Source organism: Chionomys nivalis, chromosome 7 (genome assembly GCF_950005125.1).
Source record: "Chionomys nivalis chromosome 7, mChiNiv1.1, whole genome shotgun sequence".
Taxonomy (NCBI): domain Eukaryota; kingdom Metazoa; phylum Chordata; class Mammalia; order Rodentia; family Cricetidae; genus Chionomys; species Chionomys nivalis.
This window is the reverse complement of record NC_080092.1, coordinates 89,632,475-89,658,367: the sequence shown is the minus strand read 5'-3', so window position 1 is coordinate 89,658,367 and position 25,893 is coordinate 89,632,475. Positions and strand designations below refer to the sequence as shown.

The 25,893-nt window shown below is 44.5% G+C and overlaps 1 long non-coding RNA gene across 4 annotated transcripts in view; it reads right to left on the bottom strand.

Annotated features, from left to right (window-relative positions):
• The window catches only part of LOC130876737 (uncharacterized), a 129,326-nt gene that overhangs the window by 18,420 nt on the left and 85,013 nt on the right, over nucleotides 1-25,893 (bottom strand). The window contains exon 3 of one of the 4 annotated variants that reach the window (XR_009057352.1): nucleotides 17,600-17,668. The exons of the other annotated variants lie outside the window; for them this stretch is intronic. This is a non-coding gene — a long non-coding RNA (uncharacterized LOC130876737). Of the gene's footprint in view, nucleotides 1-17,599; nucleotides 17,669-25,893 lie in introns of those variants that run through there. 4 annotated transcript variants of the gene reach the window in all.

The window sequence follows — 25,893 nt, the reverse complement described above, 5'->3', positions numbered from 1 at the left end:
CAGAAAGGATAATCATTTAAATAGTGCTGTATTTGTTGGATATCCATATAGAATAAAATTAAAAGTTTCATTTTATTATTTAATTATGTGTTTGGGGGTGGGCAGAGTATTTATACTGAGGCTTAAAGAGGCGATGAGATCACTTGGAGTCACAGGTGGTTGTGAGCCACTAGCGATGGGGATTGGGAATTGAACTCAGGTCCTATGGAAGACTAGCTAGTGCTCTTAAACACTGAGCCACCATTACAGCCCTAGAATAAAATTAATCTTGGGTCAATGTGGTGATTTGAAAGAGAATAGCCCCCAAGGACAATTAAGTACTGTTAAAAGGTGTGGCTTTGTTGGAGGAAGTGCATCACTGTGGGGGTGGGCTTTGAGGTCTCTTTTTCTCAAGCTTCCCTCAGTGTGACAGTCAGACAACTTCCTGTTGTCTGCATGGTTGTCATGGTCATGGTGTCTCTCTCTTTTTTTTTTTAATTATTTATTATGTATACAACATTCCTTCCATGTATGCTTGCATGACAGAAGAGGGCACCAGATCTCATTACAGATGGTTGTGAGGCACCATGTGGTTGCTGGGAATTGAACTCAGGACCTCTGGAAGAGCAGTCAGTTCTCTTAACCTCTGAGCCATCTCTCCAGCCCCCATGGTGTCTCTTCACAGGAATAAAAACTTAACTAAAACAGAAATTGGAACCAGGGACTGGGGTATCGCTGTGATAGGCTTGACTGTGCTTTTGTTGAAAGTAATATTGACTTCTTTAGGTTAGGAAAGCAGTGGAATTCTTTAAGCACTGCTTAACTGGGTACTCAAGTAGGAGCATGGAAGACAATGGTGATGATAATAATTTGAAATGTTGGGAACTGGCTCAAAAGTTCAGAGAAGAATTTTAGAATGTTGTCTAGAAATCATTTTTGTGATATTTTGGTGGAGGGGAAGTAGATGTCTTTTACTCTTGTCTGAAGAGTCTGCCTGAGGCTAAAGTGAAGAGTTTGGGATTAATTACCTTGGTAGATGATATCACAACAGTCTAATATAAACTCTATTGTGTGGATATTAGTGATAATGCTAATGAAGATTTGTAATTAGAAAGAGCAAGCTGAGCATGGTAAATTATAAAATGTAAATTTTGAGACGAAAAAGGGCACCGGGAAATGGAATAAATATAAATTCTGTGTTCAAGAAGATAAACAGATTAAGAAATGGAATAAAGGTAACCTCAGGGCAAGATTCCACCTAGCTAAGTTTCCAACTCGTGAAAGGGAACTAAAGAAAAGCTTAGAGCTTAGTGTAGTCAGGCACACCTTTAATCTCAGCACTTGGAAGGCAGAGGCTGGTGGATCACTGAGTTTGAGGCCAACCTGGTCTAAAGATCAAATTCAAGGACAGCCAAGCTTAGGCAGTAAAGGAAAATAGAAAGCTGGTGAAGATATAATTAAACAAGGGGGCCATGTTCCAGCCCCAGTGAACAGCAGTAGCTGGCAGCTTCAGCCACATGGTTCTGGTTTTAGAGTTAAGGATAGAAGAAATAGGTTATAGGAGTTACCTCAGGACAGCGGCTGAGGCCAGGCCTGTGTCCCTGAATGGAAGCCTAGGGGAGAGGCTGTGAAGGTATGGAGGTGCAGCTTGGGTGACCTTGGAGAACCCAAGACATTGTAGATGACAGAATCATGGGACACCCGCTGAGGACAGTTACTAATGGGGAGTGGAACCAGCCCAAGAGAAAGGAGTGTGTTGCAGTCAACAAAGCGAGACAAAATTGGAGATGTGGAGAGTATTTTGACACCAGACATGGAGATGCAGAGTTTGGAGTTTGCCCACCCGATTTTCAGGTCTTGCTTTGATGCGGCATTTTCTCATTACGCTCTCTTCCCTGTGTTTGGGAATGGCAATGTGAATCCTGAGCCATTATATGTAGGAAGTATGTGATCTTCCTTTTGATTTTTACAGGGGTCTTACAGTTACAAGATTTCCATGCATCTCAGAAGAGATTTTGGACTTTAAAACATTGTTGAGACTGTAATAAACTATGGGGACTTTTGAAGTTGGACTGAATGAATATTTTACATTATGATATGGCTATAAGACTTTGGGGGCCGGGGAACAGAATGTGATGGTTTGAAAGAGAAGTGGCCCCCAAAGGGAGTGGCACTATTAGGAGGTGTGGCCTTGTTGGAGGAAGTGTGTCACTGTGAGGGGAGGCTTGAGGTCTCTTTTGTTTAAGCTGTCCTCAGTGTGACAGCGAGTTAACTTCCTGTTGACAGCAAGATCTAGCACACTCAGCTTCGCACATCTGCCTGCAGGCTGCCATGCTCCTCTTCATGATCCTAATGGCCTGAACCTCTGAAGCTGTAAGTGAACCACCCTCAATTAAATGCTTTCTTTATCAGAGTTGCCATGGTCATGGTATCTCTTCACAGCAATAAAAGCCCTAAGACAGCCTTCTTCCTATGGTCAATGAAGATACATTTTAGGTAGAATTTAGATCTAAGTGTAAAAAAAAAAATTCTTGATAATAGAAATAAGCAACGGCATTTTTAACACAGAACGGAGCATTCACTATAAGGTGAAAGTTACCAGTTGGGTGAGGTGGAAACATTCATTTTACCTCTCAAAGACATTATCATAAAGCAAGTGGGAAAGTCATTAGGGAAGGGAGGGATGCTTATGCTAATTATAGCAACAGGGTCCTTGATTCAAAATACTTGCAGAACACTCACAAATCTATAGCACAAGACCAGAAAGCACAGTAGAAAAATACTCAAAAGATATGTACAGGTAGGTAGCTTACAAAAATAGCTATGCAAATATGCTGAAAACAGTAAACAAATGGGGGCTCAATTTCATTGTCACCAAGAAGTGCTAATCGAAAGTCACCATGACTCACACTTATACACACACCAAAATAGATAGTTAAAAAGCAAGAATATGTTCGTAGCAGCATTATTTGTCATAGCCAGAACTTGGAAACAACCTAAATGCTCCTCGAACGAAGAAAGGATAGAGAAGATGTGGTACATGTTTACACAATGGAGTACTACACAGTAGAAAACATAAGGACATCTTGAAATTTGCGGGCAAGTGGATGAATCTAGAAAACATCATACTGAGCAAGGTAACCCAGACCCAGAAAGACAAATATCATATGTACTCACTCATAAGTGACTTTTAGACATAAAGCAAAGAAAAACCAGCCTACAGTTCACAACCCCAGAGACCCTAGACAACAAAGAGGACCCTAAGAAAGACATACGTGCATCTAATCTACATGGGAAGTAGAAAAAGACAAGATCCCCTGAGTAAATTGGGAGTGTAGGGATCGTGGGAGAGGGTAGAAGAGGAAGAGGGGAGGAAGGGAGGAGAGCAGAGAAAAATATATAGGTCAATAAAAACAATAAAAATCAATAATATCAATGATTTAAATATGAGGTGATGATTTAAATATTTAAATTTTCATATGAGAATATGAGGTAACTAGGGCTGAAGAAATTGGCTAAAAGCTCTTGTTGCTTATACAAAGGACCCAAGTTGGGGTCCCACCCATGTCACAACCACCTATAACTCCAGTTCCAAGGGATCTGATACTCACTTCAGACCTCAGAGCAGCCCTGCACTCAGGTGCACATAAACCTTCATATACATTCATTCATTCATTCATTCATTTTGGTTTTTCGAGACAGGGTCTCTCTGTAACTCTGGAGCCTATCCTGGAACTAGTTCTTGTAGACAGGGCTGGCCTCTACTGACAGAGATCTGCCTGCTTCTGCCCCCCCGCCCCAAGTGCTGGGATTAAAGGCATGCACCACCACCACCCGGTTTCACCCAAATTAAAAAAAAAAATGAAATAACCAGAACTGTTATTCATGACTTGTAAGAATGTAAATTATTATAATCACTTAAAAATCATTTAGTGTTGCTTAATGAGGTTGAAGACATGTACATCCTATGATCAGTTCCATTCTTAAGAGTATGGTTAACAGAAATACATGAGCATGTATATCATAAGACTTACATGTGAGTGTTTTTGTGAACATTGCTAATGTTGTACCCAAGTGAAAACAAACCATACGTTTGCCAGAAGTAGAATAGATTTCTTTAAAAGTTGTGTTTACACAATGAAATTCTGTTTGATAATGAAAACGAATGATCCAACACTGTTTTGTAGTGAAGTCTCACAGGAATAGTGTGGTTGAGTTCAAAACAAAACAAAACAACGCAAGGCCAACAAGATGTCTTCACGGGTATAGTTGCCACCTGTTGAGCCTGGCAGATGACCTGAGTTTGGTCCTCAGGTCACATATAATGGAAGGACAGAATTGACTCCTGCAAGTTGTCCTTTGGCCCCCACACATGCAGTGTCCTGCACGTCCCAACACACACACACACACACACACACACACACACACACACACACACGGGTCTAAATGGGATATTTTTCTTTCTCAACGAAAAAAAGAAGCCAAATGCAAACCGATGCGTTCCTTCATATCCAACATTACTCAATCTATAAATAAAGCTCAAAAACCCAAACCAAAACAAAAACTATTAATGGATTTAGGAATGTGTGTAATGAGCCAGCCCCCCCCCCCACCTCCCGTGTTGTTTTGCTGAGGAGGAAGGACTCATCCACAAGGGTAGTGAGGTTCGCGGTAAGGCTTTGGTCTGTGGCTTTGGCATGAGGATTCACAATGAACCTATTTTTTTGTTGTTCTTGTTGTTTTTAAAGGAGCAAGTCACAAGATGCATACAAATATGTATTTATAGCAGACCCAGATCTGGCCGCTCACAACGTGAAAACCGACACTTAAGACTTGAGAGTTTGTGGGAAGGAGGCTCGGTCTGCTTTTCTTTTTGTTTTCAAAAGCTGGCTGCTTGAAGGAGGGAGGGAGCATCATTCTCAGAATTCCATCTCGGGCAACTGAGATGCTCACAGGGCCTCCTGGGGACACTCAGAGAGACTGGCCAGGAAGACTGTGTCCTACATCCAACCTTCGTCCTTTACCTGTGGCTCACGACCCTCTGGGGAGGAACGGCTCTGTCATGGGAGTTGCACAGATATCCTGCGTGTCAGATAGTTACCCTATGACTCATAACGCTAGCAAGATTATAGTTATGAAGTAGCAACAAAAATAATGCTATGGTAGGGGGTCACCGCCACACGAGAACCTGTATTAAAGGGTCGCAGCATCAGGAAGGCTGAGAGCCACTGCTCTGGAGTGTATGGCTCCATTTTTCTTCTTTCCCCGGGGATGTCCAGATGGGCCTCAACCTCCTGGGATGAATTCCCGTAGTTCTTTAGACAGACAAATGACTTTCTGCGGGGAGAGCCTGACTGCAGTCTGTGTGATCTGTGTCCATTGCTGCACACGGCTAAAGATTAGCAGGAACGTCACACGCTCGTTATTGTCGTTCTGTTGCTATTGGACCAACTCTGTAAAACTAAAGGGCTGTCTGCCTTTTATGATCTTAACCTCTTCAGAATTTGAAAACCGAGCCAAGGGAGAGGCTGGCACCTTGCGAAAGGCGAGGGTGGGAGCACAGCCTTGTGAGGACAGCTTCCAATGCAGCAGACACCCATGTTGTGCAATGATAAAAGCTCCGTGTGTGTCTACATGTACTGTGACTTTCAGACCTATGTGCAGGCACTCAAAACAACTGACCCCTTCTCTGTAAGACAATCTGGTGTCAAGAAACGTAGCGTGAGTTGACTGTACTCCAGTCCTGTGGATTTCAGTTTTTCCTCCTCTCTTTTGCCCTAGGTGACATCACCTATTGGTGGGAAGGTATTTAGGAAGAGGCTTGGAGATAGTATCAACCTTTAGCAGAACCTCCTTGATGGACTTCCCAGTCTGGACCTCAGGGGAGGATTCAGGTGTACACTGACACACACTTACACTGGCTCTTCACCTCGGTCTAGCCCCTCCTAGTCCCCTTATACTCACTTTTAGCAGGTGCAAATCCCTTATTCACAGGGGCAAAATGCTTTGACGTTGGCTCTCTCCTTCCTCTCCAGAACCAAGGGCTCCTCCATGGCATCGCACTGGCTCCCGTTAGCCACGTCACCTGCTGGTCATACTTCATTTCTGCCATACCCTGGGGACAAGGGCTCCTGCAGTCACTGTTTGCCATCTATGGAGGAGGTGGCAGAGCCCTACTGCTGGCAAATTCCTCAACGTGCTTTCAAGAGTCATTGTGCTCTTCCTACCTCTGCAGTCCACTAGGGACAAGTTCAGAGCGGATGTGGATGTGTGTGGGTTGCTGGTCTCCATCAGACCCAGTTTTCCACCTCCTCCTCGCGCTCTGCTTCTGCCATGCTGATAGGGAAAAGCTCTACAAGGAGGAGGCTCCCATCTTTTCGCATTTTTCCGTTCTCTCTCAAACTTTTGTTGTGCACCAGTGCTAAGCGTTTGAACCCTTTGTTCTCCGCTTCCATGGTGACAGCTCTCCCCAAGGGCAACAAGAGGTAGGAAGAAAATGTGAAGGAGAAAGAAATCCACGTGAGTCAGTATGATGCGATATCTCCTCTCTGCCTGTGGGTGCCTGGGAATGTTGGGGCAAAGAGCTGGAAAGCATCTTAGTGACCTGCTTGGAGGTACTATGAGAAGGGAGCAGGAGGGTGCAACAGGAAAAGGGGGACTTCCTGTATCTCCTGCACGCATGAACCGCCTAAAATGCTGGCAATAAGCATGTATTCACATATAATTGTAGCAATTTTTTAAATGTAATGTTTGGTTTTCGAAGGAAACAAAATCGGTAATCAGCATTGAGAGAAGTATGTGTGTACATGGAGAAGCCCAACACAAGACTAGGAATAGAGACCACAACAGATGTGGTATTTTGTTTGTGTTTTAACAAATAAAGCCTGTCTGAAGATCAGGGTGCAGAGCTAAGCTGCTAGAGGCCAGGGAGTGGTGGTATACACCTTTAATCCCAGGACTTGGGAGACAGAGGCAGAGGGAGCTCTGTTAGTGATGGAGGAAGGTCAATGGCTAATAAAGAAACTGCCTTGGCCCATTTGATAGGCCAGCCTTTAGGTGGGTGGAGTAAACAGAACGGAATGCTGGGAAGAAGGGAAGTGAGCTCAGACGGCATGTCTGTTCCTCTCCAGGGCAAACGTGATGAAGCTCCAACCCAGGATGGACGTAGGCTAGAATCTTCGTGATAAGTGCACCTCAAGGTACTACACACATTAATAGAAATGGGCCAGGCAGTGTTTAAAAGAATACAGTTTGTGTGTTGTTATTTTGGGGCATAAGCTAGCCAGGCGACCAGGAGCTGGGGCGGCAGGAACACAGCCAGCAGCTCCTACTACAAAATGGCACCCAACGTGGGGCTCGAACCCATGACCCTGAGATTAAGAGTCTCATGCTCTACCGACTGAGCTAGACAGGCGACCAGGAGCTGGGGCGGCAGGAAAAATGTTAGTTTAAGGCTACCCTGGACTGCACAGGATTGAATCTATCTAAAAGAGAAACAGAGCTCACACAAAGGTGATTCCAGCACTTGGGATCCCGCATGAATCCCAGCACTAGGGAGGTAGAGACAGGAGCAGTATGTCTGGCGGAAAGAGGAATATAAGGCAGGAGGAGACAAAAGCTCACTGAAGTCTGAGGTTTGGTGGAGAGAGTTGCAGTCAGAGAATGCAGTCTGAGGATGCAGTCTGAAGACAGGATCATCCCTTTGGTCTGAGCATCAGTAGAAGTAAAAGGTCGCTCTAGTGACTGGCTGCTCTGCTTCTCTGATCTCTCATCTTTCACCCCTAATATCTGACTCTGGGTTTTCATTAAGAATAATTAGAATTTATCCCCCAACAGTGTTTTCATTCTTCACAGCCTAGAAATCTCCTGAGAACTGATCAAAGATATGTGCAGTATCCAAGTTAAGCATTCTTTAGTTTTATAATAATAAATTAGATGCATAATAAATACATCTAATCCCTGATAAATAAGTTGTGAAATAAGCATATTATGAGATACTACATGATCACCAAAAAGGTAGGGGTACTTACTGCATGTGGTTCAGATAGACGGATGGCTGAATATATAATGATTGACAAATGGGGTAATGGATGAATGGGTGCACAGATAAACGAATGAGTATATGTGGGTATTGATATTGCAGCCTTGAGACAGTTTCCTCTTTTGTTTTGCTCTTAAGGCCTTTCATATGATGAGATGAGGACCATTCAGGTATAGAGGTTGTGCTGGGGTTTGTTATTGTTGCTTTGTCTGTTTGCCTGTTTGTTCTTGTCAACTTGAAACATGCTAGAATCTTCTTGGAGGGACAAACCTCAATTGAGGAATTCCCTCTATTTGATTGGCTATGGGTGTATCTGTCAGGCCTTTGCTTGATAAATGACTGACATGTGAGAGCACAGTGCACTGTGGGCCACGCCTCCTGGGCAGGTGGTTCTGGGTTGTATAGGAAATCAGGCTGAGCAAGACAGTAAGCAGCATTCCTCCACAGTTCCTGCCTCTGCTCCTGCTTAACTTCCTGTCCTAACTTCCTTCAGTGGTAGACTATGACCTAAAAGTTACAAGGTGAGAGGATTCCTTTCCTCCCCAAGTTGATTTGTTATGTGGGACTCCCCACTGTATGCTGTGAATGCCATTGGTTAATAAAGAAACTGCTTTGGGCCTATGATAGGGTAGAACAGAGCTGGGCGGGGAAAACTAAACTGAATGTTGGGAGAAAGACTGCCGAGCAGAGAGAGGCCTTGTAGCCCTGTCAGAGACAGAGGACCGAACTTTACCCGGTAAGCCACAGCCTCATGGCGATACACAGATTAGTGGAGATGGGTTAAATTAATATGTAAGAGATAAGCCAATAAGTAGCTAGAGCTAATAGGCCAAACAGCGATTTAAATAATATAGTTTCTGTGTGATTATTTCATGTCTGAGCTGCCAGACAGCTGGGAAACAAACAAGTGACCTCTTACAATGGATTTGGTCATGGGATTTATTGCAGCAGGAGAGAATAAACTAGGCCAGAGGTTCCTCTTCACTCAGTCAGTGCCTGTCAGAGGCACCAATATTAAACATATACATATATAGTTTTCATTATTATGCATTTGTGGCACATAATACGAGGTTAAAAAAAGATATTTTATGTACGTATAAGCCAGACATTGAGAATTGTCTTAGTTATTGTATTGTTGTGAAGAGAGACACATATGTGGCCAAGGCAACATATAAGAAAGAGCACTGAATTGGAAGCTTGCCTATAATTTTAGAGTGTGAGTCCATGACCATCAAGGCAGGGAGCATGGCAGAAGACAGGCAGGCAAGGTGCTGGAGAAGTAGCTGAGAGCTTACATCTTCTCTTCAAGATGGAGGCAAAGAGAGCAAGCCTGGGGCTAGTGAGGGCTTTTGAAACCTCAAAGCCCACCCTCAGTGACATACCTCCTCCAAAGTCACATCTCTTAAGTTTCCTAAATAGCCTACTAACTAGGAACCCACCATTCAAATATATGAGCCTATGAAGGCCATTCTCATCCCAACCACAACAAGCATGTTCTCCCATAGCCCTTTATCCTCCCCTCTTCCTTGCCTCTGATCCAACCAGTCCCTTTGTCTCCCTAGATAGCTTATCTCTACTTTTATGTTATACATACATACATACATACATACATAATTTAATATACATTTAATCCTAATGTAATTTAATCACATATAAGTGAAAACATATATTTGTCTTTCTGAGACAGACTTGTTACAAGGAGAGCAAGGTGACCCTTTGTTTTTCCCGGCTACCCAGCTAGCTTACACTTGAAATGACCACAGAGAAACTGTATTCATTTAAACACTGCCTGGCCCATTAGCTCTAACTTCTTATTGGCTAATTCTTACATCTTAATTTAATCCATTTCTATTAATCTGTGTATTGCCATGTGACTGTGGCTTACCGGCAAGATTCTAACCAGTGTCCATCTCAGGCAGGAGATCCATGGTGTCTGCCACTCTGCCCTTCTTCCCAGCATTCAGTTCTGTCTTCTCCACCTACCTAAGTTCTGTCCTATCCACTAGGCCAAGGCAGTTTCTTTATTCATTATCCAATGAAAGCAACACACAAACAGAAGTAACTCCTACACCACAGACTTAATTCACATAATATAGTTACTTCCATCTGCACCGTTTTATTACAAGCAGGGTAACTTCATTCGTTGTGACCGAAAGAATTCTATTGTATACACGTACCATGCTTTTCTACCCATTTCTCTACTGTTGGACATGTAGCTCAGTCACTCAGCTATCATGCACAGTACCACACTGCAAGTGTGACTGCGATGTGCTGACTTGGGGTCATGGGGTATATGTCCAGGAGTGGTACCGCTGGATATATGGGAGATCTGTTTTCGGTTATTTGGAGTATCGTCTGTACCGATTTCCATCATGGCTGGACTAGCTTGCATTCCCACCAGCAATGGAAGTGCTTCCTCGTCCACATCTTCACGAGCATTTTTGGTTGTTTTCTTTCTTTAAAACATGTATTTATTTTATGTGTATATGTGTGTTCCTAAGTATGAATATATACATAAAGGAGCCCTTGCGGGTCAGGAGAAGCACAGCTCCCTTTGGAACTGGAGGTACAGATGGTTTTGAGCCATGAGGGTTCTGGGAACTGAACCCACACCCTCTAGAAGGAGCAGCACACACACTGAGTGCTGGTCCATTTCTCTAGCCCTGCTGTTTTCTTGATGACTGCATTCTAGCTGGGATGAGATTGAAAGTCGGGGTAAGTCCAATTTGCATTTCTCTGATGAGTTGTGAGGTTGATGATGTCTGGGTTTTCTACGTAAAACCAAAGTGACTTTTCTAATTGACACGGGGAGGGACTAGCTGAAATAACTATTTGGGCCTTAGACAGACAGACTACCACCTTATGAGATTCCTCCCATATCCGGAGCAGGGACAGTGTCCTTGTAAATTCTATTGTTCCCAGGAAACCTTCTAATTTGTGGACATCACACATCTTCCTTCCTTTGGGATAACTCTGAGTGGGCGGGACTCCCTGAGGGAGCAGCTGGACATTTCCATAGAGAATCTGTGTGGGCTCCAGGGATTTGGGAGGACCGTGTATGAGAGTACACATGAGTGTATGTAAGAGTGAAAATATACTGACATTAGTGTGTAAGTGTATGTGTGTGAAGGTCTACATGTGAGTCTGAGTGCATATCAGTATGAGTGGCAATGCATGTCTAAGAATATTAGGGCAAGCCAGGCAGTGGTGGTGCACGCCTTTAATCCCAGCACTCGGGAGGCGGAGGCAGGCGGATCTCTTTGAGTTCAAGACCAGCCTGGTCTACACAGAGAGATCCAGGACAGTCAAGGCTACACAGTAAAACCCTTTCTCAAAAACACAATAATAATAATAATAATAATAATAATAATAATAATAATAATAATGGGGCTAGCCGGGTAAGGGGGAAAGGGTAAGGGTATCCTGGAGGGTGACCCCTCACCCTGCCAAAAGTGTCAGAAAGGAGATCAGGCCTGCATACAATTTTGTCCCAAGAATTTTCACAAGTATGAACTTCTAGGTAATAGGTCTCTATGACTGAGTGAAAGATCACATGGGTGACAGAGGAGATGTCACCCTTGCAAGGGATGTTTATTTGGAATTGAGGTGGTGTTTTATCACCTTGCGGGGAGGACTATGATTTAGAAAAAGGCCACGGATATACAAAGTCCCTCCCAATGTCAGCTTGTCCCAGCCAGCACACCAAGCTAGCAGAGGACCTGGAACCTTTCTGTATCCTCAATCTATGCTGGCCAGGCTCTGCCTGTAGGGACATGAGTTAAATCATAAAAAGATATACAGCATTAAAGGGCCCCAGTGCAGACCCCACTATATCGCCTCCTTGCTCTATATTTTTAGGTACGAGCACAAGCAGAGGTGTGGACATGATACGTAGGAGGAGAAGCCTGGGTCATACTCCCATCTTCTGGCGTTACACGAATAATAAAAACCCAGAGACAGATATCGGGATTCAAGATGAAGATCAGAAAAGCTAAGCAGCCAAGTCACTAGAGAGATCTTACCTCTACCAAGGCTCAGACAAACAAAGGGGTGATCCTGCAATGTTCTCCACCAACCTCAGACTCCACACTCCCCTGACTTCTTGTCTCCTCCCTTTTATATTCCTCTCTCTGCCCAGCCACATCACTCCTGTCTCTGCCTCCCTAGTGCTGGGACTAAAGGTGTGTGACTCCCAAACACTGGGAGTAAAAGCATGAGCCACCACCACCTGGATCTGTTTCTGGATCAATCTCACATAGCCCAGGGTAGCCTTGAACTAACAGAGATTCATCTGCCTCTCTCTCCCTGGGGTAAAGGTGTGAGCCACCACTCCTTGGCCTGTATGACTGACTAGTATGGCTGCTTTGCCCTCTGGTCTTCAGGCAAGTTTTATTTATTTATTTTTAATATTTATTTATTTATTTAGTATACAATATTCTGTCTGCTTGTATGCCTGAGGGCCAGAAGAGGGCGCCAGACCTCATTACAGATGGTTGTGAGCCACCATGTGGTTGCTGGGAATTGAACTCGGGACCTTTGGAAGAGTAGGCAATGCTCTTAACCACTGAGCCATCTCTCCAGCCCAAGTTTTTATTTATTAAAACACAAATAATATACCACTCTACTCTGGTCTTCTGCCCAAGATTCACCTACCTAGACCTGAAAGTTCATGAAATGGGGGAGTGATGGTTTAGGACAGGCAAGGGTGATTGTTCAAAAGGACCCCCTCCCTTCTGTGCTAAGAAGGCTTTTCCCCCGGGAAATCGAGCTCCAGAGTAGTGTAGTCTCCAGAAGGAGAAGCAGCCCCTGCCATCTTCAGAGCTCGCCCCTTCTCCTCAAGTGTTGAAAGGGCTTCTTAGGATGCCCAGCTCCCTCCTCAGTGGGTAGGACCCTGCAGAGGCCAGCTTCGGCGTCCTGAAAGTGCTGGGTCAGATGGCGAACAGGAAGGGTGAACCTGGTGGGTGGGGTGGACAGAGGGACAGGAAAGGGTGGGATGGGCAGAGGGACAGGAAAACTCCTTGTCTGGGCTGAGCAGGAGTTCAGGTGAATGAGGAATCCAGCAAAGCAGCCAGGCCCGGAGGAGCTGCTCCTCAGAGTATGTTCAGAGCCATGGTTCTGCCTCCAAGTAAGAGATGCGTTCCCTGGGCCCCATCCCACATCCCACACCCACAGAGCCAAAGCAAAGAGCCGTGGCCTTTGCTCCTCTTTCAAGGGCAGAGTGGGATGGGAGAACACGCAGTCCCTCTTCACTGAGGTTGGAGGATGTGTGAGCCAAGGTGGCATTAATCTATAGAGGATACTTTCTATTTTGTTAAGCGTTTCAGTCCCCAGAGCTTCTGGTATTTTGGAGACAAGGAAATGCATCTGGGCTTATGTTAGAAGAGCTTTATGGAGAGGTAAACTGAGGCGTAAGAGGGATCATAAGACTTAATAAAAATGACGTAGCCTCGAGTAACAAACACAGAGTCAGTTTGACCTCCTGAAAGAAAGCTCAGCCTAGGAGAGGGGGATCAATAGCAGGTGACCCCATGAGAAAACCATGGGAATTTGGGAGCCCTGAAAGGTGTGACCCTTCTGAATGAGCCTGGCTGCATGATTGCGAACGGTTCGCTTAGCCTCAAAGAACAGCTTCTCTTCTGAAGGGTTATGCCAAGGCTTTCTCTGGGTACTTCAAAAGATGATTCAGGGCTGAGAAGGCAGATCAGAACACAAAGTTCTTGTCATACAAGCAAGAGGACCTGGGTTTGATCAGCAGAACTTGTGCAGAAAGTCAGGTATGGGTGCTGGAGAGATGGCTCGGCAGTAAAGAGCACTTAACTACTTTTGCAGAGGACCTGGGTCTGGTTCCTAGGACCCACATGGTGGCTCACAACTGTCTGCAACTCCAGTTCCAGGCCATCATACATCCTCTTCAGGCCTCCACTGGCACCAGGCATGCATGTGGTGCGCATACTTGAATACAGGCAAAACATTCATATACATAAAAAAAATAAGTAAAATCTAAACCAGGCGTGGTGACACATGCTTATACTATGAGCATTAGGGATACACAGACAGGTTCCTGGGCCTCAATGACCGGGCAGCCTAGCACCATGTCTGGATGAGAGAACATGTCTCTTAAACAAAACGGAAGTTGGATATTACCCACGGCAGAATAACACCTAAAGTCTCTAAACACATGTGTAAGCCTGTACCAACACCTGTACAAATGTGTGTGCATGCACACATTGTGTGAGCACTTGTACACACACATTAAAATTCAGGCACCCTGGCACGCATCTGTAAGCACAACCTTCACAAGGCAGAAATAGGAGTATTGATATCTGAGGTCAGCCTGGGCTACATAGTGAGACCCTGTCTCAAAGACCCTAAATAAATATTGAGTCAGTATATTAAAACGCTACCTGCATCCACCCATCACGAGACGTGCGGTACTCCCGTTTCTCTGGAGGTCATAGAGAATAAAGGCCAGCCCTGGCCTCAGGTGTCACACTTGGGACCACTGCTGCTACATGCTCAAAGGGAGTCAGGAGGAAGCCAGTGGCTGAAGCAAAGGCAGTTAGCAAGTAACGGACGGATCTCAGTGGCTCCCTTTGGGCAACCAACTACAAAACAGAGCTCACAGGGAGAGGCGGCTTGCCTGCTCACCCTCCTCTCCCTCCTGCTTTGGTGGCTTTTGTCCCTGTGACCTTCTCTACAGATTTTAATTAATAGAATTTATTCTTGGGAGCAGTTTTAAGTTCTCACGCTCACAAAGAGTAGGAACTACAAAGACTCTCTCTCCTGTGTCCACCCCCTACCTTTCTCCTATTCCTCACAGTGTGTACTCCAGTGATACCTCTGGGACAAATGACGTGTGGGTATTGATATGCCATCATTAGCTGAAGGCCAGTGTTTCCATTAAGGCTCACACCGAGCTGATAACTCATACACAAATATAGTGTTATATAGAAGCTTTACTGTCTGAAAAATGCCTTGTGTACTGGCAGGGAGTGGGGACAAGCGAAGGGTACTGGGGTGGAGGTAAATATGAGCAAAGTCAAATGATACATGTGTGAAAATGTCATAATAAACCCATTATAATATTATAAATACATACAAATGCCTTGGCTCTTGTTTATTTCTTGCTCTCCAGCTCTTGGCAATGGCAATACTGCTCTCTCTCTCTCTCTCTCTCTCTCTCTCTCCTTCCCCTTCCCTCTCCCTCCAACACTCCCTCTCTCTCCCACTGTGTGTGTGTGTGTGTGTGTGTGTGTGTGTGTGTGTGTGTGTGAATGTACGTGTACCCATCTGTGGGGACCAGAGCTGGCAATGGGTGTCTTCCTTGAGTGGTCTCCCTCCACCTTATATTTTTTAAGGCAGGATCTCTCACTGAATCCCCAGCTCACTGGGGTGTTGTGAGGAGCAGCGGCGGGCTGCATTCCGCCACCGGCTAGCTTTATACCCAAAATAATTACACGGAAACTGTATTCTTTCAAACACTGCTTGGCCCATTAGTTTCAGCCTCTTATTGGCTAGCTCTTACATAATGATCTAACCCATTTCTAATATTCTGTGTAGCACCACGAGCTGGCTTACCAGGGAGGATCTTAACCTGCGTCTGCCTCAGAGAGGAGAATCATGACGACTGCCTGACTCGGCTTCTTTCTCCCAGCATTCTGTTCTGTTTACTCCACCTACCTAATTTTCTGTCCTATCAAAGGCCAAGCAGTTTCTTTATTAATTAACCAATGAAAGCAAGAGATAGATACATGACCCACCTCCATCACTGGGGGACACTTAGCTCTAGGACCACTCTTGTTTCTCCCTTTCCCCACCCAGCTACCAGGGCTACAGATGTATGCAACCACATTTGGCTTGTATGTGAGTAGCAGAGATCAGAACTCAGGTCCGAACGCTTGTGCCACAGCCGCTTCGCCAATGAAGCTGTCTCCCTAGGTCCCATCTTTTCCTTGTCTCCTTTTTGCCTTTGCGTAGTGTCAGAGACTTGGGTTCAGGCACCAGATAGTCTTTCCAGATTGGCCTCTTTCAACCGAACAATAGACATTAGTTTCTTTCATGTCTGTGTGGGGCATATTCACTCCTTTCTTTGTAGCAATGGCTCTGCGACCTTCTGATGTGGGAGGAAAACCCTGCAGGCCGGGCCAGGCCCTCCTTACCACCATCTTCTAAGAGTTGGGGGTGCTGGAGGTAGGAGGGTGCCGGCTGCACATTCTTAGAGCAGGTAACTCAGTTAAGCCTACCCTCCTGTCCACAGCTGTGACGTGCCATGGTATGACAGATGCAAGAAAGGGGGCAGGAGCAAGGATTAAAACCACTTCCTGGGACTGAACGAGCATGGGATCAAACCGGACTCTCTGAATGTGGCTGACAATGGGGGCTGACTGAGAAGCCAATGATAATGACACCGGATTTTGATTCTACTGTATGTACTGGCTTTTTGGGGGCCTAGTCTGTTTGGATGCTCACCTTCCTAGACCTGGATTGGGGGGGGCTTAGACTTCCCACAGGGCAGGGCACCCTGCCTTCTCTTAGGACTGGAGAGCGAGGGGGAGGGGGAGGGGGGAGTGAGAGGGAAATGGGAGGATGGGAAGAGGTGGAAATTTTTAATAAATAAATAAATTAAATTAAATTAAAAAAAAAACACTTCAAATGAGAGGCAGGAAGAGCAACATCTCAAGGTTGCCCACCTGGGACATGCTCTTAAAAGACACCTTTCCTTGTGGGCTTGGCAAACTCAGACCATTGCATGCTTTCCATACAAACATGAGGATCTGAGTTCAAATCCATCAGGACTCGCATGAAAACCCGCAGAGAAGGCAGTGTGCACCTTTACGCTAGCACCTGGGAGATGGAGACAGACAGACCTAGATCCCTGGGGCTGTGGGCCAGTCGGCCTAACAAAGTCAGTAAGCTCCAGAAATATACTTTCTAGAAAACGGAGAAGAAAGTGGTCAAGGAAGACACCCAACATGAATGTCTGGTCTCCACATGTGCGTGCATGATGTATACACATATATAAAAGAAGACATACCCTCAGGTGCATCAGACACACATCCTTGTAGGAGATATTGTCTGTCACCTGCATAGCACAGACAGAATGGTGACACAAGGAACCCTCCTGGCCTCTGCCATGTGTTAATCCTTTCCCCAAAAACAAGCAAGGAAAGAGAAGTCTCAAAAGTGAAAGATCACCCTCCCCCTTGCCTGAAATCAGCATGGCTGGCCTCAGTCATACACAACAGCTGCCTGGCTGCCTTCCGCCCCCCCCCCCCCCCAGTAAATGGTATTTCAGAGGAACTGGGCAGCATCAGGACACCCCCAACGCAGGCAGGGTCAGTTTGATCTCATCTGTCCTGCTCCCCCAGGGCCAGGACAAAAGTGTCACTCTGTGTGTGACACGGTGGCCTGATTTGTTCTCACCCCTGCAGTCCCTGTCAATGACTCCCAACTGCCCAGCCTTATTCCTGCTCTCTTCTTTGGCTGGCATTATTTATTGCAGCAAAATGAACAGAGGAGCAAGTCTTAGCTCTCCGGAGTGCCATTGGCCCACAAAAATTTACCCACAGTTCTACACAAGTTGGGCAACCTGGAGGTGTTCGCTGCTTCTTGTCTGTGGGTTCTGGAGGACTGGGACCCAAAGAATTCCTGTGGGAAAAGCCAAAGAAAGTGCACTGGAGTGGAAGAAGAAATACCAAAAACAAAAACAACAACAACAACAAAATCCGACTACCCAAACGAGGAAAAGCTGTTTGTTACCATCTGATAGTTCTTCGGCAAAGGCTGCATGCCATTGCTTTGCAAGTCTAAACTTAGCAATACCAGGGACCCCACGCCTGTGGATCTCAGGCCTAATACATCGAAAGCCCAAACTACAAAGGTCTCTGATGTTTCCTTTTCCAGACTTTTTTTTCCTTTCCGCGATATGAACTTTCCTAAGGCCCCCACTTTCCGAGCAGCCATTCTCCGCGTCTCTTTCTTGCTGAAGCTGCAGATGTACGTGGAGGTGGTGTGAAGACAGCTAATTAAACTGCAGAAGCTCTGCGGGGAGGCAGGGAAGGCCCCGCAGAGCTCGCAGGGTGATTGATTTGCACTGTCACACGGCTCTGCTGGATGTCATAACTTAGTGACAAATCACGGATTACAGTGGCCCAGACGAACTCGCTCCCTTTGTTGTGAGGCGGACTTCAAAGCCGTCAAGCATATTAGTGTTTTTAATAAGTAGTTAGGTCAAGAGACGCTTACAGTTCAGACTTACTTTCCTGTACCCCAGAAGGTATTAGAGTCAAGGGGGGAGGGGAGGAGTCAAAATTTATTAGCGGGATGAAAAATAAAGTATGAAACAATAAACTAAACTAAAATAAAAAGCTGTCCTATAAAGGGAGCGGTCTCTTTGTTGGGGTATTGGGGATTTTTGCATTATTTGTTTAAGCCACATGGCGGCCTGCTGTGGCGAGCCGTACCTTCTACCTTCTGGAAATTAGATTCTTTCCCCCCAGAGGGAAAATGACTCCCAGCACTTCAGTTCTGCAAGGAGTGGGTTCATAAGCAAAGGGCTTCATTTTAATCAGAGCAGCAGGCTGGGAGGGTAAGGGTGGGGTGTTTGTGCGTGAACATCCTGTTCTCAGCAATTAGTATCATAAAATAGGGGTGGCTGGTCTTATCTCAGAAGTGCACATCTCCCCGAAGACAGCTAGCTGCAGCTGGGGTTGTTTATCTTGGGGTTTTTACCTTGGGCCTCAGAAGCCTGACCTGAGTGGTGCCATGGTGGCTGCTGTTGGCATGACGGCTTCTCCACAAACTGGCAAAGGTCTTTGGAGGATGCTGCTGGGGCAGCCCACAGTGAGATGCCAGAGACATGTCTGTGAAGTAGAAGTTCTAACTTGGAAAAAATCATGTTCATGTATTTGTGTGTACACATGGGGCTACACGCACATGAGTGTATGTGGAGGGCAATGATGGACATGAGGTATCTTCCTCTGTGTATGTCCATCTTACTGTGTATGTTCATGTGTATGTGAGTGTGTTCCTGTGTGTGTGTGTGTGTGTGTGTGTGTGTGTAGGCTAGAGAAAAACGTTGAATATCTTCCTCAAATCCTCTCCACCTAATTTTTTGAGACAGAGTCCTTCACTGAATCCCAGAGGTTGACCAGTTGATGCAGTTGGCCAACAGGCCAGAGAAACCCTGCCTTTGCCTCCCCAGTGTTATACATTTGTTGTTTCTTGAGACAGGGTCTTACTTGAGAGCTGGTTTCCTATTTCTGGGTTTTGCAATTTCCACTGCCTCAGCCTCCTGAGATGCTGGTGCTCCAGGGATAGCCACTGGGTCCCTAACCCTGGCGAGGTTAAATATATGGAGACTCTGGTTGTAGAGAATCATGGCCATTGTGACACCAGGTCTCAACATGGCTGACCCAACCCATGTATTTAAGGAGAGGTTCAAAGACACAGACACAGTAGGAAGGCTCTGAACAGTTTCTCGGGGCTTCCGTTCCTTCATTTCACACAGCTGAAGATACTCTTTCTTCCTCTCCCATAAAGTTATGGCAGCCCTAACGAAACAATGCTATGGGAAATAGCTCACAAATTCACCAGCATTATGCAGTCCTGTCGGAAGACAGAAGTACTTCTCTCCTGCACACTTCGTTGTCATCCCTTGACCTTGAAACTCTATGGGGACAATTCAAAAGAGATTTCCTCTCCATAAGTAAGTTCATCGAGTCTCATATGAATTAATGCTGTGTGTAAAACCCATTTGGAAACAGGTGTAGTAATACCTGTCTAGGAGGACCAGAAGTTCAAGGTCATCCTCAAGTCTGAGACAAGTCTGGGATGCACAGGATTTTAACTCAAAACGAAAATAAAATTGGGACTGAGTGTTTGGCTCAGTCAGTAAAGTTCTTATCATGTAAGCCTGAGGATTTGATTTTGGAACCCTAGCACTCACATAAAAAGCTGGGTGTTACCTGACTGTAACCCCAGCCTGGGGAGGGAGAGACAGGAGGTCCCTGGTGCTCACTGGTCAGCTAGTCTAGCTGAATGGGCATGCTCCAAGCTTAGCAAGGCTCTGCCTCAAAAAATAAAGTAGAAAGCATTTGAACAAGGGCTGTCACACTGACTCCCTGGCCCCATATACACTCGGACATGTGTGTTCATGCATGCCCTCCTACCATGTGCATACACACTAACATAAAACCCATTTGAAGCAAACAATGACCTCAGTCTCCTTCTTCTAACATGTATAAATCTGTATGCTTCCCTGCATCTTCATGAACAAAACAAAACAAAACAACAACAACAAAAACCCCACCACTAACTATGATGAGAAACCACAACGGTAGAATCTTGCTGTTCAGAATTAAAATACTGGAATGAGCCAGCTAAGCTGGGCTACCGTTAGGAGGTAAGGATGATGATGATGAAGGCTCCCCTATAGGAGGTCCCAGCAGGCTGCCAATAAAGCAGCAGCTGCCAGAGTAGGAAGACTTTGAGGAGCCAAAGGCCCCTGAAACACAGTAGTTGGAGAATGGGCCCCGGCCCCAGTATCTTGCGTCCTGCTATGCACAGCCCTGAGACAAGTCAGCAGCCTTGTCTGTTTTTAAGCTGAAGGCTGTCTTCCTCTGTCTGGGTACCAACCCCACTACATTGCACTTGTAGTCATTCCTTTGTATCCTCTGGGAAATGGCTCCAATATCTGTCACAGAGACCCGGAGTCAAGATATTCAAAGCCCTTATTAACAGTCGTGGATTTGCACAGAACCTACATATAGCCTCCGGTGCACTTGAAATATCTCCAGGTTGCAGACAGTACAGAGCACACACAGTAAGCGGCAATGGAAATTGTTGGTATGTTGCATTGTTTGGGTCGGGGGGGCAGGGGATAATGATAAGAAACGGTGTGTTGTACTGGTTCAGTATAGACATAATTTTAATGAATACTTTCTAAAGCTGGGGAGATAGCTCTGTCAATAACGTGGCTCCCATGCAAGCACAAGGACCCGAGTTTGATCCTCGGAAGCCCCTTTGAAAAGGTAGGTGAGGTGGTGCGCACTTCTAACTCCCCTGCTGGGTTGATGGAGATAAGTAGGTTTATTCTCTCCCCATGCTGGACCCTACTGCTCTAGCTAGCTGGCTAAACAGTGTAACCTACGGGGCAGATTAGAGGCCAGAGAGAGATGCAATGAAAATGAGAACGGAGCCCAAGGAACAACACCCAAAGCTGCTCTTTGGCCTCTATATACATGCACAAATACACACACACTTTTTTTTTTGAACCACCAGATGTGGAGCCCATGACATGGAAGGATGAACATATACACACAACAGCCTGTCTTTCTTAGAGAGTCCCTTTTTGTGATGGGAAACACATGGGTAGATAAAAGCAGGAAGTAGAGGCAGGGCGATGAGAACAGGAGAATTCTGGGAAGAGGAAAGGCTCAGTCTGCAGTCGTCACAGAGGAAGCCAGACATAGAGGAAGCAAGATGAGAACACCTCACTGATAAAAGGTACCAAGCCACGTGGCTAACACAGACAAAAATAATAGGCTAATTTAAGATGTAAGAATTAGTTAACAAGAAGCCTGAGCTAATAGGCCAACCAGTTTATAATTAATGTAGGCCTCTGTGTGTTTCTTTGGGACCGAGTGACTGCAGGATTGGGCAGGACAGAAACCTCTGTCAAGAGCATCCTGCCCAGGGTGCTCCTTTTGCCTAAGACCAAGTGCTTCATTGTATGTTCATTAAATTACATTTACACAGGGGCTGAGATGGGTCAGCAGGTTGAAGCACTTGTAACCAATGCTGATGACCTGAACTGAATCCCGGGGACCTACATGGAACAGGGGAACAGACTCCAGGGACATGTCCTCTGGTTTCCACATGTATACTGCGGTAGAATCAGCACCCCTGCTTTCCAAAAAATAAAATTCAAATACTTTTATAAACCAGGCTTGTGGTATAGACAAACTGTCTTAGTCACTTGGGAGTCTGAGGCAGGAGGACTGACCTGGTTGGGTTATTTAGAGCCTGTCCTAAAATTGGAAGTATGAAAAGACTGGAGAAGTAGCTCAGTGGTAAAGCACTTGCCTAGCATGCATGAGGCCCTGGGTTCAATCTGCAGAACACACACACAAACACACGCACACACATACACACACATGCACACACACTTAGATTTACAGTAACTTTAACAAACTGACAATCTCCTATATTGTGATTACAGAAGGCAATCATGAGTTCACCTGGACACACACACACACACATGCACACTCACTTGGATTTAGAGTTACTTTAACAAACCGACAATCTCTTATATCGTGATTACAGAAGGCAATCACGAGCCCACCTGGCCATGAGCTCATCTCCCTCACTGTAGAGAAGGTTGCTCATGCGAAGTCTCTCCGTGGGAAACACTGGGCCTTATCTAAGGAGACTGCACCTGCCCTTTACACACAAAGCTACAATTCCATTCCTGGGAGTTTACTTTGGAAACAGTCCCACACAAGCACCAGGAGACAGGCAGGGATGTCCGTTACAGCATCATCCTGAGAGACATAGTTAATTGCCTGAATGCCCAGCTACAACAGAGGGGACAGACGGCAGAATTTTGATGTAAAAGAATGAGAGTATGTTAATTTTTAAAGATTTGTTTAGTTTAATTATTTTCTTTTAATTAATTATTATTAATTATTTATTTTTACTTTACATGTATTGGTGTTTTGCCTGAGTGTATGTCTGTGCACCACATGCATACAGTATCAGAGGAGGCCAGAAGAAGGGGTTGAATCCCTGGAACTGGAGTCACAGACAGTTGTGAGCCACCACGTGGCTGCTGGAACTGAGCCTGGGTCCTCTGGAAGAGCAGCCACTACTCTTAACCACTGAGCCGTTTCTCCAATCCCTTCATATAGAATAATTCTTAATAATGTAAAACATAGAGGTTGGAGAGATGACTCAGTGGGTAAGCTGGTTGTACAAGCCTGAAAATCTGAGTTTAACCCTGGGTACCCAGAGTGGAAGGAAAGAGGTGACTCTCCTTAAAGTTATCCCCTGCCTGTTACACACACACACACACACACACACACACACACAACCACCAGCAGCACCACCACTACCACCATCACCAATGGCATCAATGGTAGAAATAATAAATGGTTTTAAATAATTTTAAATAAATAGTACCATTTTAAGCAAATGACTGAGCATTCTATTTTGTGTGGAAGGAAAGTGTCGTAGCTGGGTAGGACTCAGAGAGTTGGCACACTGTGGATGAAGGTCAAGATATGATGCTACCCACCATCTTGGAGCCTGTGTCAGTCACGCGATCTGGCAATGGCTGTGTAGCTAGTTAGTCGATGCCAAGAGATTCTAACTCAAATGTTCACGGCACTGGATTACTTCATTCTAAATTCCTCTGAGAAATGGAGTAAAAATGGGTCACAGAGCAACCAACCTGGGGAAGTTGACCTGTGGGCTAACCAAGCTCAGGTTGTTCCTTCACACCTTCATACTCCCCAGCGTGCACCACACACTTTTCGTATATTAAACAATGCTGTGCTCAGACTCAGGATCTGTGGTGTGGGGAGCGGTGGCAAGTAGACAATGGGGCAGGTACAAGGAAGGTTTGGAAAGGAAAAAGAGGTGACCCTGCGGGTAGCCTGCTCTTTGGACTGTTAATGAGTGAATGTCTGTGTAAGTGAAAGATGAATCAGAAGGTCAGGCACCTCTCATCTTTATCACTACAGAGAAGAAACAAAGAAAGATGTACCACTCATGCCTATCTACATTAGAAAAGTTATCTCCCAGAAAGAGACTGTCAGCAAAGGTTGTTCAATCATTTCCCGATTGCTCAGACCCAAATAATCACACAGAAACTATATTAATTACAACGCAGCTTGGTTAATAGTTTAGGAATATTCCTGTCTATCTCTTATATCTTAAATCAACCCATTTCTATTAATCTGTATCCATGAGGCTGAGGCCTACCGAGTAAGGTTCTAGCATGTCCTTCTCCTTCTGCAGCTACATGGCATATCCTTGATTCTACATACTCTCTCTGTATATTGCTGTTTAGATTTCCCACCTTGTTTTGCTCTGCTAAACCATTGGCCAAAACAGGTTCTTTAATAGCCAATGGTAATAAAACATATTCATAGCGTACAGAGGGGAATACCACATCATCTCCCATTTTCTGTCTAAATAAAAAGGAAGGCTTTAACTTTAACAGTAAAATTACATATAACAAAACAGGTATCAAGCAAGAATTACAGTTATAATATTTATATCTACTTTATCTTTTATCATAACTAATAAAAACAATAATTATAACTATTCAAATATATATATTTATAAATATATAAAAATATATAATATATAAATATATATTTATAAATACATATAAATATTTATATATATAAATAAATATATATATAAACTATATAACTTTAACTCCATCAAAGACTCCAGAAGGATATACTATTACCTAAGTTAACAGGAAGTACACTGTAAGTAACTTCCAAAACTCTAGAATTAACAGAGACTTCTTGTTGCCTGTCACCCAAAGTTCTTCTGTAAGATTGGGGCATCCATCTTCAGCCTACAGGCCCACAGTATTAATAAACTTTCTCATGAAGCAGGAAATTTGAAAGACTATTTTGCCGCTATTGGCAGTTTGTCAGTCACTTTCTTATGTATCCTACAGAATGTCTGGCAGACTCTTTCATGAAGCAGGAAACCCAAAGGACTGTCTTACCTTCTTTTGGCAAGTTCAACAGTCATTTTTCTGTGAGTCCTGCATGTCCAGTTCATACAGCATACCATCAAGCAGTTCAGGTAAGAACAGTTTCTTGCCCAAATGGTTAGCCTCGTCATATTGAAGGCAAATTTCATAATGATTTTCTTAAATGCCCAACAACCTCTGTGAAGTAAATGGTGCTGCCAGAATCAGACATATCTCACTGTCAAGAAAAGTCTAAGTTCTTAAAAAATTTTAAATGTTATATTCTGTAGGTATTTGAAAAGGTTGAAGAATACCTATCCAACTGAAATATATTGCTGTACATCTAGAAAACCTAACTAACATGACTACAAGTTTGACTATTATAGATGACCATCTGTTAACCTGTATTTCTTTTTTTTTTTTTTTTTTGGTTTTTCAAGACAGGGTTTCTTTGTGGCTTTGGAGCCTGTCCTGGAACTAGCTCTTGTAGACCAGGCTGGTCTTGAACTCACAGAGATTCACCTGCCTCTGCCTCCCAAATGCTGGGATTAAAGGCGTGCGCCACCACCGCCTGGCTAACCTGTATTTCTTAATTATATATTATATTTTTAATGAGCTGCACAAACACAATACTTTAATCAAGAGCAGAAATATACATATAACAAAATTGACCTTTAAATTTGTATCAATAAACCAAGACCCATACCAGTGCAAACTATTCATCTTTATAGAATATCCCCCTTTAAATGTAAATAGACATTTATAAACAATAATTTAGAGAATTTGGACATTTTTCTCTAGACTCCTTCCTGTTGATTGGGGTGCTGTTAATCAGGTCTTTCATCGGGTATTCTGTATGGTAGGTTCATCTCAGCCAGCTTTCCTGAAGCTGTTATGGATGTTGAATCCTCTGAGTCATCGCTTCAGGTGATCTTGTTTGATCAAACCATATTAGCCAGTAAGGAATCCACAGCTTTCTATCCTCTGTGGAAACAAAAGCAGAACCTCTTTTCCAAAGCAACATATCCTTAGACCCAAATTCTGAAGTCAAGATACCTTTAAAATATATATGTTGGTTTAGCTTAGCAGCCTGTACAATGAAATGTCTCTCTGTACTTAGCTCATTCACAGTCAAAAAATTCAAAGAAAATACAAT